At 41.8% G+C, this 15,279-nt stretch overlaps 1 protein-coding gene across 1 annotated transcript in view; it reads left to right on the top strand.

The window, feature by feature from the left end:
- Positions 1-3,228: 3,228 nt before the first annotated feature.
- Positions 3,229-15,279, top strand: part of erfl1 (Ets2 repressor factor like 1) — a 66,150-nt gene continuing 54,099 nt past the window's right edge. Inside the window, exon 1 of the mRNA XM_044033443.1 lies at positions 3,229-3,500. The gene's annotated coding sequence lies outside the window, so the exon portion shown is untranslated. The remainder of the gene's footprint in view (positions 3,501-15,279) is intronic.

A 15,279-nucleotide genomic window follows, 5' to 3' on the forward strand; every position in this document is an offset into this window, starting at 1 on the left:
TGTGTGTGTGTGGTGGTGAGGTGGGGTGGGGTGGGGTTGGGGGGGAGGCACGAAATAAATAGAAATTGAACGTCTCGGGCGCAAGCAGTGAGAAGTTCTGAGGCGGAAAAAAAATATAAAGAGGAGTGAGAGAAGACGACAACGACAATGATGGAGAAACTTTTGATAGTTAAAGTGAGATTCCTTTGGAAAGTTGGCGCCCGAGGCAAGTGCGCGCGGGACCTGTCCGGGATGATGATGATGATGATGCAGTCATGTCACGTGCTGCACAGGTCCAGAGGCCCCCCTGTCAATCAACAGAGGAGAGTGAGGTTGTTGGGGAGAATGGAGTCTAAACCTGTTTGTCTTTTATAATCATCATCATCATCATCGTCATCGTCACAAGGATTCTCACACTGACCACATGCACGTCTTCATGCAAGATCAAGTTTTAATGAGTTATTTTTGTATGTTTTTTTCTAGTATAAATACGTTTTATTGTGAACTATTTACCATTCCATATCAAAACAAACACTTTTATTTTGAAATTCCCCTGCAGTGCGTAACGTTTTGTTGTTGATGTTATTATTTTTATTATCATTTATTTAGTCTTTTGCTTGGTTGTCCACGAACACAGATTATGTAACATTAATTGCATCGTTCATCTGGAAACAGCTCTGTCAGGCAATACTATCAGACCTGACTGAGGGAGTGTTTGTGTGTATGCAGCAGGGGTCCAGAAGGGTTTATCCTGTTAAACTTTTTACTGGTGTCATGTTGCTGTTGTCTCCAGCTGTCTCCACAGAAAACATCACTTTTGAAGAACTGATTTGGATGAAAATGATGACATTTTTGTAATTCATCTTTAAAGAAAATGTCTTAAACTGTCGCTGTCGTCTTCAAAACATCACAGAAACTGAAGCTTTTGACAGTGTGGGAAACAGAGGTCTCTTCGTGCTTTCTCCAGTTTTGTCCTTCAGAATTGTAGCTCACCACTTAAAGGGGTTTCACAAATAAAATGCCAAACGCAGCTGCATCTACAATAAATAATAATAATAAAAAAAGCTATAAAGGAAAACAATCTAGTAAGTGGTTCACAAAGAATCACTGCTGCCCATCGCCAGTAACGTGTAGCACAAGCATGCTGTTTGTCAAATAGTTTGGTTGCTCGTGGCCTCGACAACATTTACAATGATTCTGGAATGATTCACAAAGCAGATGTCGACCTTTCATCCGTCACACGTGTGAGTGTGGGTGTGTCAGGTGCTGATCAACCAGCCCGAGACCTGGAGAAAACATCACTTCTCCACTTACTTGTGTCCAAGTCATATGTTTCAACAGGAAACGGAGGTTTGTGTCACTAAAATACTCACTCCCTGCACCAAAGCCCATGGAGACATGTTATTTTTAACCTCAGTGAGTTTGAAATCCTTTGTTTAGACCAAAGTGACACAAACTTAGCACACATGGCAGCAGTGGAGCAGCAGCTCGTGTACAAACACTGATTCTCTCTCTGAGCCATTGGAAAACGTCACTCTCCAGGGTGAGAGGGTTACTTGACACGAGGATACAAAAGAAATGAACACATTCTTATTATAGTGAGCGTGTGTCTCAACAACATTATACAAATGTATGTTGTTGTTGAACTGGAAGGTTGCGGGTTTGATTCCCAGCTATGCTAGTCTACATGCCGTTGGGCAAGAGAGTTAAGCCTCAGGTACTCGCTGTACTGGCAGCGTGTGAATGAGTGAATGGCAGAACTGTAGTGTAAAGCAGCTTTGATAGAAAAAGCCTCCCACTAAATAGAGAGCGGCTGGTTTTCTTTTGCTCTTTTTATTGTAATAAGGCAGCGCTGCAGAGCACACACACACACACACACACACATGTGCTGTCACATCCAGGAGGGAAAAGCCACGTGAATCTCAATCCCATAATTGATTTTGATAAACTAACATGCATGTGTGTGAGGAAGTCCTCTTCCACTGAGAGAAAATGGGACACTACCCCACCTCCAAAAAAAAAAAAAAGAAAATCAGCAATGATAAAAGTGGAGTTGAAATGGGTTGTGGGTTAGAATCAGGAGAAATGAGATACTCCAAATTAGAAGAGATTGGCCTGATGGACTTGGATTAGAGGGGAAAAGAGGTGTATAGGGAGGGGATGACGAGAAAAGGAGCAGAGTGAGTGAGTGAGTGAGTGAGTGCATATGTTGGATGTGGGGATGGAGGGAGGAGGAGGAGGAGGAGGAGGAGGGGCTCTCGGTACTTGGCAGTCTCTGGGTATCTCAGGTTCTCTCTGGCCGGGAAAGCGGTCGATATTTAATTGTTATTGCTAGCATGGAACGCACGGAAGCGGGGCCTGTACGAAAATTTCTCATTTATTTGGTATTCTTGTTTTCTCTCCCTTTTTTCCTCCCTCCACCTATACGACGCCCCACACACACACCGCTTGCCCACTTGGCCTTCGCTTTGCAGGGTGAGCTGGAGGAGGAAGGTGGGGGCAAAATGGAGAAAGGGGGGTGGGATGAGCCATGGATGAGGAAATCTGAAAGAAGGGTTTAAAGCACACACACACACACACACACACACACACACACAGTGTCCTCATCTTCTCCCAGCTTTATTTTTTAGCTTCATCACCCACCTCCCTGTCACCCCACCTATGTCCAAGGAGAATGAAAAACCCGTCACTCTCATCAGGCAAATATTATCTGAGGATCAGATCTGCTATTTCTAGAGGCGACGGGTTACTTCATCTGTTTTCAAAATTTCATTCCTCGTGAACTTTTATTTTCCGCCACATTTTCGGACAAAATTATAACCACCCACACACACACACACACACACACACACACACACACACACACACACACCACACACACACACACACACACTCATATATAGTTTGTGTGGTCTCTTCACTGCATGTGCGGGTCAGTGTCTCAGGAACACAGTCCGACTGCAGCTGATGTGAGGTGGAGGTTCAGGCTCAGCACCTTCTGTGTTTCTCCTCCCCCGCCTCCTCTCTCCCCCTCTCTCTTCCTCTCTGTGTAATCTTCTCATCCATCCCCGCGCCTGGATCTCTCTCTCTCTCTCTCTCTCTCTCTCTCTCCGCCACGCGCTCAGTCTCCATTCACACCTGCATCCTTTTCTTTATCTTTCCATTCACACACTGGTTTCATTAATGTGAATTACATCACACTCATTTTCAGTTCGCAGCGGATTCACCCCCTGTTTTTCTTGTCAACTTTTTCTGTTGCTCCGAGGACAACTTTTTCCTCCGCGCGCTGCTCTGCTCTCCATCTCACCCATCGTCCTCTTCTCCCCTCTCTCCCCCCTCTCTCTCTCTCCATCGTACATCATAATGCCAGTGTATAGTTCCATGCAGAAGGGTAAGACGCGCGGTCCGACCTGTTAAATTGCCCCGATCTCCATCTCTTCCCTGCTTGGCGCGCGTCCACGGGATTCCCAGCAGCCACAGAGGGATCATACTGGCAGGTCAATGAAGGTGCATCACTGAAGGTAAGCCTCCCGATCCCTCGTTCCCTTTAATAGTCAATCACAAATGGCTTCGTACGAAATACAATGCACTTTTTTGAGAGGACAACAATAGTGAGGGATGGATGTTGGCGGCTTTACGCACCGCGCGCGTGCAGTGCGTCTCCCTTTGAATTAGCTCTTGATCTGTATCTCATGTGCTGCTGCTGCTGCTGCTGCTGCTGCTGCTGCAGGGGCGCGCTGACGAGGACGCGGGCTGATGCGGGACAAACGTGAGAGGAAGTGGATCATAAAGTTGGAGAGAGAGAATGTTCACTTCCAAAAAGTTGGCCAACTCAAAACGGACCACGTGGTTCAGCATTTCCTAAGTTACAGCTCTGCTCATGTTGTGGAACTGTGGATTATAACATTGATAAAAAAAAGAAGAATATATGTAAAAAAAAGTTTTTTTTAGTCACAGTCAGAGACACAAAGAGATTTTAGTCACTTCACAAAATACTATAAAATATGTGGCAGCTTGTCTATGATATGTAAATAATATCTACCACACACACACACACACATAGGACATCTGTGATTTGACATCACTCCATCAGTAACTTCTAATGTGTCAATTTGTGACTTTGCTCTGTTCATATTTACTCATGTGACACAAACACAAGCTCTTCAAACATCTAAGACAGTGACACTTGTGTTACATGTGGTCAAACTGAACAGTGATAAGAGGAAAATATGCATCTCTACACACACACACACACACACACACACTTCACTTATAGGACAAGAACGTGTGTCCATGAGGTAAAACATCTGGAGAAGTGATGACCTGATGCTCACCTGATGCTCACTGTGAACATTATGAAAAGTGTTGGACTGTGTTCCTGCACTAGTCATGACTCCTCCTCGACACAAGTATAAGGTGTCCCTGCTGGATACTGGCAGCGTGACCTTTATCATTGATTTCAAGTTCACGTCGCATACGATCAAATAAATCCCTTGTTCCAGTGACATCGCTGTCAGTTTTAGCCGAGCCGTTACAAATAAAAAATGTCAGCACGCAGTCTGCTGCTAAAATAGCATACAGCTATTACACAACACAACAAAATGTCAGTTTGTTATGAATAATCAAGAGCAGAATCAACAGAAACTAAATCAAGACGCGGAATAAACAAACATGAGGTAGATATATATTATATTATATTATATTATTAGATTCATAATTACTATTAATATGCTTTTTCTACATATTTAAATGTTAATATTAGTATTTCTTGGAGAAATGTGTGGTAATATCTTCTTCTTTTTTAACTTTATAACAACACAAACTTCACTTTATATCTATAAGACACATATACGCGTGTATATTCACATCCTACACATCCATATATATACACAGATGCTGTAGTGCCCATCGTCTTTTAAACACGCTGATCTGTAGCTGGGCAGTCATGTGTTCCAATATAGTTAATAATTATTATTTTCCTAGCAATCATGAGGTACGTAACACTGGTCTTTGCTAAATAATTGTGCAGTCTTTTTTTAACCTTTATTTTATAAAGAAGTCACCGTATGGGTGACAAATATGTCAGTCCCAGTATATGAACATATATTATGTCATATTTCAGTCACACAATCATATGATGCACATGATAATCTTGTTTTTCAAGAACATGGTTTAGGCACAGGTCAGTAACATATGCTGAATTAAGGATTAGGCAGATAAGAAAGAGAGAGGTTAAAAGAGGCTGTCATGAAACACCAACGAGAAGAAATCTCTTGTTTAGGTTTGATTACAAAATCTCGTGATTTTTCCTCACGGCATGTCAGACACAAACCCTCACCGTCACACATCGTAAAATCCATAAAAACACACTGTGTTCTGCAGTGATTTGCTGCTGGACGACGTCTCTGTGTGTCACACACAAACCCTCTCACCTCTGAGTCAAAGTCTGGCCTCTGATACTGGACTACTATGTCACTTTAAAAAGGTAGAAATATAAAATTAAAAAAACAGCTTCATTTGTCAGGGATGTCACGGCAGCACATACAAGAGTGAACATGCTGTAGATAAATGGCAAATAACAGTAAATGGTCTGTATTTATATAACACTTTTCTAGTCCTGATGACCACTCAAAGCTGCTTTACACTACAGTTCTACCCATTCATCCACAGCCACGCAGTGCATCTAATGTGCAGGCCATTTTGTTCCTGCGTCTCGCCAAAGGACACTATATACACACACATATTTATTTATATATATATGTGTATATATATATATTATATATACTGTATATACACACACATATTTATATATATGTGTATATATATTATATATATACACACACACATATTTATATATATGTATATATATATATATTATATATACACACACATATTTGTATATATATGTGTGTATATATGTGTACTTATATATATACATTATATATATACACACACATATTTATATATATGTGTACTTATATATATATACATTATATATATATACACACACATATTTATATATATGTGTACTTATATATATATATACATTATAAATATATATACACACACACATATTTATATATATATGTGTACTTATATATATATAAATTATAAATATATATACACACACACATATTTATATATATTAATAATTCTATATGTATAAATGGTCTAGTTTGGCAGTGCAATTCAGCATTGCTCTCATTTAAACAGTAGTAGTGTAGCCTTGTCTTTGTAAAGCAGAATATCTTCCTTTATTGCGGAGACAATGGATTTGTAGTTTGAATGTCCTGGGAGAAACCTCTAATCTGTAACACCAGCACTCCCTCTCTGCCCTCTGTGAATTCCTCACAAAAGCTCACATGTTTCCTTCTCACTTCAGTCTTGCCGTTCTTTCCCCCCCTAAACGGCCGTCCCTTTATGCAAGCCATTTTCAAGTCCTCTTGAAAGCACCTCCCATAGACACTGATAATTTGTTAATCAATACAAGAGTTTTGTGCTTATTCTAAACCACATTATATCCGCACCCTCTGTATGAATCAGGGAGCCACTGCAAAGGAGCCAGCCCTCCATTGATTAGGTATTAGCTGCACCACCCTCCACCTCCCATGCCCTGCCACTTGTTTGCAAACCTCACTCTATTTCTGAGGTATTCAAACCATTGCTAAGCATGATGGGAGCCGATATTTATAGAGGCTTTAACAGGTTCATTATGGTCAGTGGCGATGGTTCCACCGGGGGATGAAGTGCTCATAAAGGGCCCTGCAGTGTTAGTCCCCATCCACTGAGTGTCTGACAGTACAGTCAATGGTTCCAATCATCCCTCATCTGCTTTATGGTCACACCGATATTTATGGCCGTTATGGGGTTAAAATAAAACCATTAACGGACATGAAGGGCACGGACTCTATCGAGCTCAGTGCTGCATTTAATCAAGAGTTACTCTGCACATAATCCACTTGGTGGCGATGAGTGGCATCCCTGTTTTGTTTGTTTTTCTCGTATATGTATAGAGAGTACATGGTGCCGCTGCAGGGGAGGAAGAGAGTGACATGCACTCGTTCAATTCAGTGACATGTAAAAAAAACAAACATCAAATCCTGCAGACGATTGATCGCAAAAAACAAACATATTCAATACGCCATTAAATCTCCTTTGTGAAGAGCTTTATAGAAGATATATATATATATATATGGGTGGATGGATGGATGGATGGATGGTGGGTGGGTGGATGGATAGATGGATTAATGGTATGTGGTGGGTGGAAGGATGAATGGATGGTAGATGGGTGGGTGGATGGATGGTGGTGGGTGGGAGGTTGGATGGTGGGTGGGTGGATGGATAGATGGATTAATGGTGCGTGGGTGGGTGGATGGATAGGTGGATGGATGGTAGGTGGGTGGATGGATGATGGATTGATGGTAGGTGGCGGATGGATGGGTCAGTGGGTGGGTGGATGGATGGATGGATGGATGGTATTGGGTGGTGGGTGGGCGGATGGATGGTCGGTGGGTGGGTGGATGGATGGTAGGTGGGTGGGTGGGTGGATGGATGGATGGATGGATGGTAGGTGGGGTGGGTGGATGGATGGATGGTAGGTGGGTGGGTGGATGGATGGATGGATGGTAGGTGGTGGGTGGGTGGATGGATGGATGGATGGTAGGTGGGTGGGTGGATGGATGGATGGATGGTAGGTGGGTGGGTGGGTGGATGGATGGATGGATGGTAGGTGGGTGTAACCCAGTATATATACTGCCTGAGTGGGAGGTAGACCATAGGTCCTCTGCCCCTCCCATCCAAACATGAATCATCCACCAAATCACAATAAATAAACACAAGCATGATTATTAGAACAAACAACCCACATGAAAAATAACTGTGCCACAATAATTGTTGTCCCCACCTTTAATAAACAATATTGATGGATAATTAATGGAACTACAAACAAACCGTCACACTAAGTCGCCATGTAAGTGCACCGCTGACGTAAACAATGTTTGGAATGCGGCCGACGCAAACTGAAGATGAGAGTCAAGTAAGTTTGAACCAAGTTCATGTTAACGGGATAATTATGTGTGAGCGACAGGTGTGCGCACATGACACTGAAAACTGGCAACAGTGTGTGTGTGTGTGTGCGCGTGTGTTGGAGTGTGCGCTCATTAGTGACGAGTGGCTCCGTCACTAATATGCTCGCAGTTTTCTCCTCACAGTCACTGGAGTTTGAAGTTGGTAAAGTACTCACTCTCCAGCACCAAAGTCCATATAGAGAAACCCTTGGAGGTCACAGGGACACAGGAGCTGCTGATCCACTGCTGCTGACGGAGATCTGAACGTCTGAAAGACAAAAACAATGACACAGTTGAACTGACTGATGGAGGCAGCTCACGTGTTTCTGTGAAGTCACTGACGTTCTCTGCTGGTGTGTGTTTGTCATTATTTTACAGTCAGAAAAGTGGTGAACATATTTTAAACGTTGTTTGTCGCACACTGACATGAACTCATTTAATGCTCCAGTGTGTAACGTCTGCCACCAAAATATCTCGCATATTCATCATATTCATCTTTCAACATTGGTATCACATTACGTCACCCGTGTTTCCGAGAACCGGGTTAATGGCCTTAAACTGAAGTAAGTTTACTGCTGTACTGAGTGAGAGAGTTGTGATGAGCTGATCTGACAAAGACATTCATAGAACTATCAATCCCTGTAATCATTTGTGGACATTACAGATACAATTCAGTATTAGTACCAGATAAAGTTGTCCAGCTTGTGTCTGCTCATCCTTCCTCTAAATCTCTTTGGAGCTTCTGCTTGAATTGTATCTGTCGCTGAAAACTACCCATTTGTGTCCCCCTCGTTCTGTCTCGTACCCGAGGCAGCGCTGCTTTTAGACGGCGTATCCCCAGTTTTGGAGTGTCTAAGCCCCCTCGGTTCTCTCCTCTCTTTCCCTCCCCCCGTCTCCCACTTAACCCCATATTTCATAGCTGAACCACGGCTAATTTCCCCCAGTCCTTCGTACAGTGCTCTCTATACCGCTGGAGCACGCTTAATTACCCACAATTAAAGCCAACGCTAACGAGAAAATTGCTCTGTTATGAAATGACTTCAAAAGGACTCGCGTAAGTAGAATGGATTGGAGGAAAAGTTGGGTGGTAGCCTCGGGTGGCAGTGGGAGAGCTTCACTTGTGTGTTTTCCCGCCTCGAGCTGTCTCAGTGTGTCTCAGGCAGCGAGCAAAGACTCCAGCGGCAGCACCCACAGCTGTGGACTACAATATTCAACAGCTAAACTCCACGGTTGCCACTGAAAGAGTATGGACTTCACTGAAGGATAAAACTTCATTTTAGTTTGGTTTCCAGTTTGCTTACTGTAATCACAGCTGGTCACTCTATTTTCCATTTCATTCGTCTTACATACAGGAATATACTTTATATACATATAATATACAGATAACATATATATATATGTGTGAGTGTTTGATGCGTCTCACTGGTTACACTCGTGTAATTGTGAAGAAAACATCAACAATATCACAAACAACATGCATTTCAGGGTCATGTGACCTTAAGGAAAGTGACACGTGAAATTACGTCTGTATTTTGTGCATTAATTAATCAGGCGGATTTTTGCCATTTTTCAGTAACTGGCATCATGTGATTATGACATAATGAACTGGCTCGTTAGTACTTATTTATATAAGTTTACACAGTTTTTCTGACCTCTGCTATGCATTCAAATAAACAGTATATGTGAAGTGCACTGCAGCGTAGACACAAGAGGCAGACCATAAATGTATAAATTCTAAATACAAAAACGTATATTTGAGTCAAGTTTAGTCAATTTTGTGTATCATTAGTTATTATTAAACTGTTGCACTTGATCAGATGGACACATAAAGTATACAGTAGAAAGATGGACATTATTTACTCCCACATGATAGTTAATAGAAGATCCAGTGTGTACCCGTAGTACAATGAGGTGAATGGAAATGAAAGATATATACATTTAACATGACACATGGTGGATGTGGTGAATGAATGAATGAATGAATGAATGTGATTCATCAAACACACTATCCTGACTAAACAATACCGTAGAAGCGTAGGAACAACAGATATAAATTTGCCACTGGCCACACTCTGTACATCACTGTTTACACGCTGATGTTCATTAAAGTGCAGTTCCTGACCGATCAAGGTTCAGATGTTGTCAATGACTTCTTTTTGAGCCAGTTTTGAGTTTTGTACTCATGAAAAACCAAAGGTCTGTTTGGAGCCACAAGATCAAACCAAAGGTCCCTTTAATAAGGTTAAACTTCAACTATGAAGACATTCTTTGGTACATAACAATGTTTTCTCTGAGACTGTCTCACACATATAGAGTCGTCCAGATGTTAGAGTGTATCCAGCACAATATACCTGGAACCACAACCCCCACCCCCCACGCTTCTGTCGTGTGGAATAAGCCGAGCCTTCCACACCAAACACCTCCCACCCCCCACCCCCAATCTCCCAACACCAATCCAATCTACAGCCGGCAAAATGAAACAAATAAACACTAATTTGGATTATTTACGTGCCGTTTACAGCACATGACGCCAGGTATGAGCGGGAGAAGAGAGGCTGTATGGCGGGTGGATAATTGTAAAAGTGCAGCGAGCTACAGTGATAACAATTAGATTTGATTTCATTTGAGAATGCCTCCACAGCTGCTCCCCTCTCGCCCCTTTAACCCCCTTCTTCCCCCCTTTTCCCCCTCCTCACCCTCCCCTCGCTCCTCTCCCCCTAGATTAAAGTGGGTGTGTTAATTCCGTGGTGTAGCGATCGAACAGCTCTGGCAACAATGGGAAATGGGCTATTGATCAGAACAGCTCAGATTAAGACTAGGCAGTGGAGCTCTTTCTTGCTCTCTTCTCCCCTCTTTTCTCTCCATTCACTACCTTATTCTGCCTGTCTTCCTGTCTGTCCTGTTTGTGTCACCCCCCCTCCCCTGTGTTCTCCTCACCCGCTCTCACCTCTCTCATGTCTTTCACACGCGTAAAGAGGAAGAAAGAGTCTTTGCATGGATAATACCCCAATCCCACTGGTCAAAAAACCTGTTTAAACCTGGATTCAAATGGGTTTTTTTGACCAGTGGGAATGTGTTTAATTGGCATTCACCTCGAGGTCAAATGACTGAAATGCACGCGGGTATTTATCAGCTTCATCTCTGATCAGCATCAGTGGGAACACAACACTCCGGGTGAACATGCTGGATTCATTTCCGGTGTAAACGCTCCGGCCACTAGCATAACCTTCGGAGCGTGGATGTATTAAAAGAACTGGGGAGAGCCCCGCCCCTCTGGCGGCGTTCATTTCTATGGCGCTCGTGTGTGTTGTGTGTGCAGTAGTGTTACTCCCATCATGCCGCTCAGCTCTGTGAACCAGAGGGGAATTAGGATTGTTCTGGGCTTTTTATGGCCTTTAGGAAGGTTTTATAAAAGTGCAACTCCTTGAACTAAAAATAAAGAATATAAAGATATAAAGAAGATAAGATGCCTATGTCCATGTCTCGAGTGTCTTGTGAAGTTTTACAGGCGTCTCTTTCACTTTTTTTATTGCTTTTAGGAGCTGTGAGTGTTTTTTGTTGCAGTACCACGATTGGCCACTGGAAAATATTAGCTGCAAGCCAGAGGGGGAGGGGCACAATCCGTGTTCTTGTATTACATCCAGACTAGTGCTGTCAGTTTAACGCGTTACTAGCGGCGTTACCGCAAACCCACTTTAACGGCGAAAAACTACAACACCACACCGGATCTCGCTAGACCGGAAACAACACAACACACTACACACTCACACGATACGTTGTGAGTGGATGACGGGCGCTGTGCGCTTCTCCGTCTCCAAGCGAGTTCTCCGTATCCAACGAAGTCTGGATCGTTGGTCCACGCACTCCCCACGTCCAAGTCATGATGTATCAGTGTTACAACCAAGCTGGCAGACCCCCCAACCGTAGTAAGGAGACCTCCGAAGACCGCTAGCTCCTTTAGCTCGGATTAGCTCGTTACGGCAACAACACATTAAACCACGGGACTTTATTCACACACTGCAGACTGATACACAGCCTCTCTTATTATTGTGCGACTGTCACAATAAGAGCAATAAGTCAAAATATGCAGGTGACAGAGATATTGTCTCAATAAGAAAAACACTAGCACATAGCAAGCTGCTCCACTTTTCTAAAATGAGAAGAAAAAATGGGACACAAAGAAGTCAAGGGACATGTAGAATAGATAAAAATGTGCCATTAATTGCAATTAATCGAGATTTAACTATGACATTAATGTGATTAATCGCAATTACAGTAAATATTTGAATGGTTTGACAGCACTAATCCAGACCTTTGTGACATCTGATCGTCCTGTACCGTTTTCCTGTTTTGTTTTTGGAGTCTAACATAATTCTTTGTGATCACTATAAGATCACTTTGTCATGATTCCTGTCCCATCACTTTGACTGCATGCCCCGCCCTCATTCACCTGTGTTCAATGAGCCACACCTCCTCTCTTGTATTCATTCTCCTCATAGTGTTCCAGCATGTTTCTTGTTTAGTCTCCAGTGTGTGAACTCTTCTCTTCAGCCTGCATCTGCACTTCCTGCTTGTGAGTCCACTTCCTGCTTGTGAGTCCACTTCCTGCTCCAGCTGTTTACTTTTTACCACACGACACAGGACTCAATATTTATTATTGTGTTGTTCTGATCAACAGAAAGATGTTTTAGTTGAAAGCGACGCGATCGTAAGCACAGGGACGGACGGTGTGTTTCCGCCGTGTAACAGACTTTTAGGCGCGGTCACTTCCTGCTTTTAAATAAATAAATAAACCAGCTCCACTATTTCTGTTCAACTGTGAGCCAACGTTGCTCAGATGTTCCACAGCTGTCGTCTGCAGAACTTACCACACAGACGGAGAGCGAGTCATCTTTCAACTTGAAGGTTGTGGGTTAGATTCCCATCTCCGCCAATCGACATGCTGATGTGACACTAAAGCCTGCTTTGCTGGTGTGAATGGCTGTGAAAGTGTGAGTGAATGGGTGAATGGTTTTGAGTGATTATCATCAAGACTGGAGCATTTGTGAAGTTTAAAGTGCTTTTTCATTTAAGGTTTTCATGTTGAATCCTTCACGAACAACACAATGTCAATGTTTATAATTCTAATTTATATATAAGTTTTTAACACTAACATTATTTTAGAAAGTCTCCATTTGATGACAGCTGACCAGAACTTAAAGAGCTAGCTTATATTTCACAACAACAATGTCCCGCAACTGGTATTAGAGCGTCGTCCTGTGTCTTTCTACATCCACAAACTTCAGGTTTAACTCTTTAAGCCTATGGAACAAAAACAGGCTTTAAAATGCACCATGACTTGTGGTTCTTTGGTTCTGTTGTTTGGTTCTGTTGTTTGTTTCCTGTTGTTTGGTTCTGTCATTTGGTTCTGTCATTTGGTTCTGTCGTTTGGTTCTGTTGTTTGGTTCTGTTGTTAGGTTCTGTTGTTTCTTGTTTGTTCCTGTTGTTTGTTCTGTTGTTTGTTTTTCTGTTTTTCCTGTTGTTTGTTTCTGTTGTTTGTTTCTGTTGTTTGTTCATGTTCTTTGGTTCTGTTGTTTGTTGTTGTTTGGTTCTGTTGTTTGGTTCTGTTGTTTGTTTCTGTTTTGTTCATGTTCTTTGGTTCTGTTGTTTGTTTCTGTTTGTTCTGTTGTTTGTTCCTGTTTGTTTCTGTTGTTTGTTCATGTTCTTGGTTCTGTTGTTTGTTCCTGTTGTTTGGTTCTTGTTGTTTGTTTCGTTGTTTGGTTCTGTTGTTTGTTTGTTGTTTGTTCATGTTCTTTGGTTCTGTTGTTGGTTTCTGTTGTTAGGTTCTGTGTTCTTCTGTTGTTGGGTTCTGTTGTTGGTTCTGATGTTTGTTTCTATTGTTTGTTTATGTTCTTTGGTTCTGTTGTTTGGTTCTCTTAGGTTCTGTTCTTTGGTTCTGTTGTTAGTTCATGTTCTTTGGTTCTGTTGTTTGGTTCTGTTGTTAGTTCATGTTCTTTGTTCTGTTGTTGGGTTCTGTTGTTAGGTTCTGATGTTTGTTTCTGTTGTTTGTTTATGTTCTTTGGTTCTGTTGTTTGTTCTGTTTGTTTGTTTATGTTCTTTGGTTCTGTTGTTTGTAGTTTGTTTGGTTCTGTTTGGTTCTGTCGCTTGTTCTGTTCTGTTGTTAGTTCATGTTCTTTGGTTCTGTTGTTTGTTCCTGTTGTTTGTTCATGTTCTTTTGGTTCTGTTGTTGGGTTCTGTTGTTGGGTTCTTGTTGTTTGTTTATGTTCTTTGGTTCTGTTCTTGGTTTCTGTTGTTGCCCTGTTCTTTGGTTTCTGTTGTTGGGTTCTGTTGTTGGGTTCTGTTTGGTGGGAGCGGTGGAACCTCGAGCAGTTTGGGTCCATTTGAACGTAGAATTGTAGATTAGTGAGTAAAGTGACACAAAGTAGGATTTTGTCTCCATGATCATTTTGAGAGTAAATCAACAGCAACATAGACGTTCTTATAAAAGGTGATAGTTAATATAATGTGATATAATGTGAAAAACTAACCCACACAAATGAAAGGTTTGTTTGGTCATTTTTTGAAGTGGTTTCTAACATTTGAAAAATAAATCAGTGTAATCAATGCTTGAAGTTTGCCTGTACTGTCTTCTTCTTAGTGTGACGGTAGTTTACTTAACTTAACCCCACGTTGCTCCCGACAGCTGTGCCGGCAACGTGAGCGTGAATGGGTGAGTGATAGTGAGTGAATGAATGGCTGAATGGCAGAACAGTAGTGTAAAGCAGCTTTGAGTGGCCATCAACACTATAAGCGCTATATACTGTATATACCATTTACTGTTATTTACTGATTACCAGCTCTTTTAACAAGATGCTGATACTCTGTTCAGTTATCTGTCCATGACACAGAATAATGTTTTTATTTATTTATTTTGTTAAACTAATGTTTAGTTATGTTCACTGACTTTTGTGTCCTGAGGGAACAGCATAATAACAAGAACTCAAAGTTTCAATTATTGTTGGAAATCTAATAAGGATAATGTAAATATACAAGTCCTGTTTGTAGTTATTTTTATGTGGAGTAAATATTTAAATAATGATGTCGTAATACTGACTGCATGACATAATACAGATAAGGGGAGTATAACTGGCTCAAATGTTTTCCCACTTCACACGCGGATATTTTTTATATAAAATGCTCTCACACAGTCTATCGGACCAGGTTGTTTGTACATGAGATGCAGAGTTTGTCAGAA

This window comes from Solea senegalensis, linkage group LG9, assembly GCF_019176455.1.
Source record: "Solea senegalensis isolate Sse05_10M linkage group LG9, IFAPA_SoseM_1, whole genome shotgun sequence".
Lineage (NCBI taxonomy): Eukaryota > Metazoa > Chordata > Actinopteri > Pleuronectiformes > Soleidae > Solea > Solea senegalensis.